Below are 6,012 nucleotides of genomic sequence, written 5' to 3' on the forward strand. Positions count from 1 at the left end.
TGGGCAACAGGGAGTCCAGGGAGCTGGGCAGGCAGGCAGCATGGGCGGAGACTTCTTTCAGGACCTCGCGGGAGTTTAACAGGCTCTGGGCGGGGACCTGGGAAAATAGGGATCCACCCTGCCTGCTGCTGAGTCTCTATCCCAATTCCCTGGGAGAAGTGTGTGTGTGGATTTGTTCTTACTTCTCTTTGATATGTAACTACAGGAGCCAAATAATCAGGATCTTTAAAGTCTGTGGTAGTGGCAAACTGTTTCCAAGGAGCTGCTCAGGTTGCCATCCACAGCACAGTACAGCATATACTGATATTCCCCTTGCTCTCTACTGTTTCTCTCTTGATTACAAGAAGTTAAGAGGATGAAGCCTGTGGTTTTCAGTTGTTTTGAGCTGAGCCTGAATAACTTTAAGAGTAATGATGCTGAACATACTTCCCCATGCGTTTTGGCCACCTTTACCTCTTTCATGGAAACTGTATATTCAGATCCTCTGTACATATTTTATGGCTGAATAAATTTTGATGGATGTTCAGTTTTTTTATATGGGGTCATGTCATGTGTTTTCCCTTCCACCTTATGCACTTATGACCTTTCTTTTAAGTTAAGTTCTTTTTTGGGGAATATGACTTTCAAATGCATTCTCCAGCTTTGTGATTTTTCTTTTCAGTACTTTCAATAATGTTTTTGTTTCATGCAGAAAAATTTTCATTTGTATGAGTCCAATTAATGAAGTTTAGCTTAGTTGCTCCTGCTTTTGAGGTCAACAGAAAAACTATTTTCAAATTTGATAACAAATATATTTTCACACTTTTATCAATACCTTTTATATAAGTTTTACCTTTATTTTTTAAAGTATGTTAAATGAACATTTGCATATGGTAAGAGGTGGAGGTCCATTTTTAATTTTTCATGCCAATAGTTTTCCTAGCAGCCTTTAGCTCTTGATAATTAAAGAAAAAACAAAACAAGCAAACAAAAACAAACTCTACAACTCTTCCATGGGTAGTTTTGTGATCATCATAAAAAATCAACCAAATTGCATATTTTTATATTCTCTATTACTTTAGCACTTTAACACAATACATAATAAAGCATACAAATGAAAAAAATACCATTAAGCATTAAGAATTATTTAATGCCAATATGTGAATTAATATCATTATGCGTTCAAAAAAAAACTGTAGATGTTACCTATGCCAAAGAACCTAATATATTGATGCAACAGTTGTCTTTTCTTTTTTTTTTTGGTTTTTCGAGACAGGGTTTCTCTGTGTAGCTTTGCGCCTTTCTTGGAGCTCACTTGGTAGCCCAGGCTGGCCTCGAACTCACAGAGATCCGCCTGCCTCTGCCTCCCGAGTGCTGGGATTAAAGGCGTGTGCCACCAACCCCCGGCAGCTACATCCCCCAGCCTCAGTTGTCTTTTAAATAAAGCTAAAAGCCAATCTTAGATCAGCAAACACTTGTGAAAGTATTATTTCCCAACACTATACCACTGAAAATGGAGATGAATCCTAAGCACTGTCCATTTTACTTTGGAGCTTTGGATGACTATTTAAAAAGACTTATCTATTAATGAAAATCTTTTGGTAAATGTTACAAGACAAATGATTAGACAGTTTTTATTTCCCTAGGGTTTGAAATATTCTGATAAAGTGATGTGTTTTATGAAATGACACTATGTTTTGCAAACTATGCTAAGGTAAATGGAGGAAGTCAGAAGTGTTTATTATTTACAAATAAGTACTTTCAAAATGAGAAAGTGTTCTCATTTTGATAAAAAGAAAACAACATTTATGAAAGTGCTACTACATTACTTTTCAACCCAGAGAAACAAAATCTTTGAATCTTGGAGCTGGGGTCTCTCAAAAACTAAGAGTGCTTGTGAAGAAAGTAAAAGATATTAAGTTCAGATATCCAACACCCATAGTAAGTTTAAAATTGGTCCATGTGCCTGAACCCCCAGTGTTGGGTGTCAGAGAGGGATAGATGCTGGTATTACAATGGTATTGGATGCCCATTAAGGGAAAGTTATTTTCTTCTGGTCAAAAGTGTGGAATCTACCTTTGGGTGTGGACAGGCTATTGTCTCCTCCCTTAAGCTTGGTCTAGTTGGGTTACTCAGTCACCTGGCTAAGGATCCACCCCTCAGGAAGGCCAGTTCTCCTTAAGCTGAGTTAAAGTGCTGGGAGAAGTAATTACTCCTTTAATGCATTTTTCCTTCCCAGAATTCCTCTGTCTGTGCAGTCCAGCAGCAGCCATGTGCTGTGCCTGCTGGATTCCCAGATCCTTGCTCAGAAAAGTGTAGCTTTTCTGTTTCCTGCCCTTTGTCTTCTTCTTTCAAATACCTGTCAAAGCCTGGGTATGGTGATATTTTATTTGTACTGAAATGTGATTTTATTTGTATGTTAATAAATGAAGTTGTCTGGGGGTCAGAGCTAATAGCCAGCCATTGCAGAAACTGGGAGGTGGTGGTGCACGCCATTAATACCAGCACTTGGTAGGCAGAGCTAGGTAGATCTCTGTGTGTTCAAGGATACAGCCAGCATTGTAGACACACACCTTTAATCTCAATACCAACCATAGAAGACCTGGACTGTACAGACAGGCAGTCACTAGGAGGTCATGTGGTTGGGTTTACAACCAATGAGAAGGCAGAACAGAAACACTATAAAAAGACAGACACACAGGAAGTAGGTTTTTTTTTGGAGAGGTAGGACCACCGCAACAGTGAAGGGTAAGGTTTTTAGCTCTTAGCTATTGCTCTGATCTCTTGGCTTTCATCTCTGTATTGGCTCTGTGTTTCTTATTTAATAAGACAGTTGGTTACATCTACACCTGGGCATGCTTTCCTCAATGTTCTGGATTTCTTATTCTAATTCCCAAGTTACCTTCCTATCCTTCTCCTGTGTGGTTGCTTACAAACTGTATAATTTATTAGTTTCCTTTCCTTATTACTACCTTTCCCTCCCAATGCTACCATATGGACGAACACACACACACACACACACACACACACACAGAATTAAAAGAAATCTGTGTATTTTAGTTTTGTAGGAAAGTAGTTAGAGAAAATAACACAAATTTTTCACAAAGGCTAAACAATGCAATATTTAATTAGAATTGTTCTTCTCTGCCTTCCATTTACATGTCCTGGCTCATAAATACCTCAAAAAGCCCATATTTACAATAACACAATAAAGAAATTAAAAATACAGTAAACATCTATTTTTTTCTTTTGTAACATGGAAATTCCTGGTTAAATAATAGATATATATTCAGAATTATTATAATATTATCAGATACCCTGGGACTGGAGATACAAGTTGTCATGAGCCATCCAAACTAGGTGCTTCTTACTGTACTCAGGTCTTCTGCAAGAATAATATGTGCTCTTATTCCTGAGCCACGTGTCCAGCTTTGTTTTCTGGTCATATCAGCTACTGCTGTTTCATAGCCATGTATTATTCCACCATCAGGTTTCCTTTCTAGTCAAGTTAGTAAAAATCCAGGAATCCTAAACACTAGGAATACAACAGCAAATGGCAGTCATGTCTTAACATTGTGGTAGGGTGTAACAGTCATTTGCATTTTCAGCAACAGCTTACACCCACACCACACTAAACTCCTCTTGGGCAGAGGCCATGCCTTACTCATTTTTATATCTCCCCTTCATAGAATGGCTTTTGAATAAAGTCATGTATCTAGTTCTATAATCCTCCTGTATATTATGTGTTTCTCCTGGGTAGGATCAAATTCTAAGTGTAAAAACAGGACTGTACTACTCAGGTTGCTAATTCAGACATAACTTGATAGTACTAATCTAGAATGGGAAGAATGCTTCTAGGCATAGTGTGATTTCTGTATGTTTAGGAGACTATTTTTTGTTCATTTTTTTTTTAAAGAAAAAGTAGGATTTTATTTTCAAAGTTGCTGAACCTAGGAGCTACATACTGTCAAAACAGTTTAATGCTTACCAAGTTACATGGAAACTAATGTCTCTGACAGACATAATCTGGGATTTAAATAACTATATTAAATAACCAAATACAAGTGGTCTGTTCATGCAGCTGTTTGAATGTATAGTTTGTATTTAACTTCTCTACTGGGGCCACCAAGTGTCCGCAGCAGTAAGTTTGCTGCCTTAATTTTAAATGCCCTTTTTTGTCCTGTCCCAGTTAAGTTGTTTGTGTGAAAAATGTGCACTTGGGCTCCGGAGGGTGCTGGGAATCAGTTTCCCGGTGGTTTTTCCTGTTTGAAAAACAGTGTCCGGCTTGCCTCCGGATACAGAGTAACCATTCCTTGACTCCTGCTGTTGGAGGGGGGTATATAAGCCCATGTGGGAAAGAATAAGGAGAACTGCTTCCCTGACGAACTGAAACTGGGTGTCTAGAGTGCTGTTTAATGAAATTGACGTCCCTAGCCAGATTTTGTGCTCCAGCTGTGCGGGTCGCAGCAAGTGGAGGTCACCACCAGGACATGGAAAGAGGGGTAAGTGAATGAGGCTCACCTTCACAAAGGAGAGGGGAGGATTGGATGTAACAGAGTAAAATAGGGTACGTACCATGGGTAATACTGCAAAAGCTCAGTTGGCCACTGAGGAACAAGAATTAAGTTAAGCAAGCAAGGAATAGGAATTAAGTCAAGTAAGCAAGGAACAGGAATTAAGTTTAGCACCACACTCACATTTGTGGACACCATAGCTGAAGCAAGCCCTTGGTTTCTGACAGGAGGAGGTCTGAATATTCCAGATTTGGAAAGATGCTCTTCTGACTGATAAAGTGAAAGTGAAAGAGCAACTTTCAGAGTGCGAGCAAGCATTTGCTAACGCTCAGAAAGTGATGAATGAAATTTGAAGGGGGAAAAGAAAGAGGTTGAGGTCCCTTGTAAAGAGCATATAAGGATTTTTGTGAAAAATTTAATGGATGAGGAAGAAGACGATGATCTTTCCTTTGTCTCAGGTTTAGTAGAGGAGGAAGAGCAGCTAGAAAAAGAGATAGAGGAACTACAACAGAAATTGTGCCCTGCAAAAGTATATTGGCAAAAAAGGGGGTGTGTGTGGCTTGAAACATATCCAGTCACTGAAACTCAGAATCAAGCTGGACAAGTGGTCCAGGAGCATGTTCCTTTAACTTTAAAAGATGATGCCTCAGGGAGAAGCTGAGCCATTATGGAGTTTAGTAAGAAATCCACCTGTGTTACTGCCTGTGAGTATTGATAGCCTTGTTTTTCCTGCTGTATTTTCTTCTAATTGAACAATTGGTACTGCTGCCAGCAATGTAAAACTCCAAGAAGGTTTTGTAAATACTACTTTGCAGTTAAAAAAAAATGCTCTTTGTTTTGAAAAAAAAAAAAAAATAGTACAGCTGGCAAGCAGCTTTCAAGTTTGCCTAGTCCTGAGTAATACTTCTTTGGCAGACTTTGTAGGTAGTTCCAGCATGTCCCATGCTGAGGGTCTCCAAATGCTCCTTTCCCGTTTGTTGTTTGGAATGGTGATGTGGGAGGGGAGGGAACTACTAAACTGTTCAGTTCTAAATTGTAGCTTGAATAATTGCTGGAGTGCAAATTGGTCCCATGCAATGATTGTGAGAATACCTGCATTTGCAGTGATGCCTCTGGAGAGTCCTTCTGATCAGTTTCCGTTGCAATTGAAGAGGACAAGAAGAGACTTTGGCATTACTGCCGCCATTGTTGCAGCTGTAGCTGCATCTGCTGTTGCTGCTACAGCTGCTGGGCTTGCATTATCTCAGACTGTTCAACAGGCTGCCGTTGTCAACACATTATCTGAGAGGGTGGCTGGTGCCTTGGACATTCAGCAAACATTGAATGGACAATTACACTTTGGATTTCTGATGCTTAATCAGCAAGTAGCACTGTTATAAGAACAAATAGATATGTTGTGGATATGCCAACATATGTTATGTGCTTATGGAATGTCAGAAGTTTGTATAACCCCTCATGCAGCTTTTAATGTATCGGCCAAGTTTGCAGAATTGAATGCTTATTTGCGAGGGCCTTGGAA

Source organism: Peromyscus leucopus, chromosome 10 (genome assembly GCF_004664715.2).
Source record: "Peromyscus leucopus breed LL Stock chromosome 10, UCI_PerLeu_2.1, whole genome shotgun sequence".
Lineage (NCBI taxonomy): Eukaryota > Metazoa > Chordata > Mammalia > Rodentia > Cricetidae > Peromyscus > Peromyscus leucopus.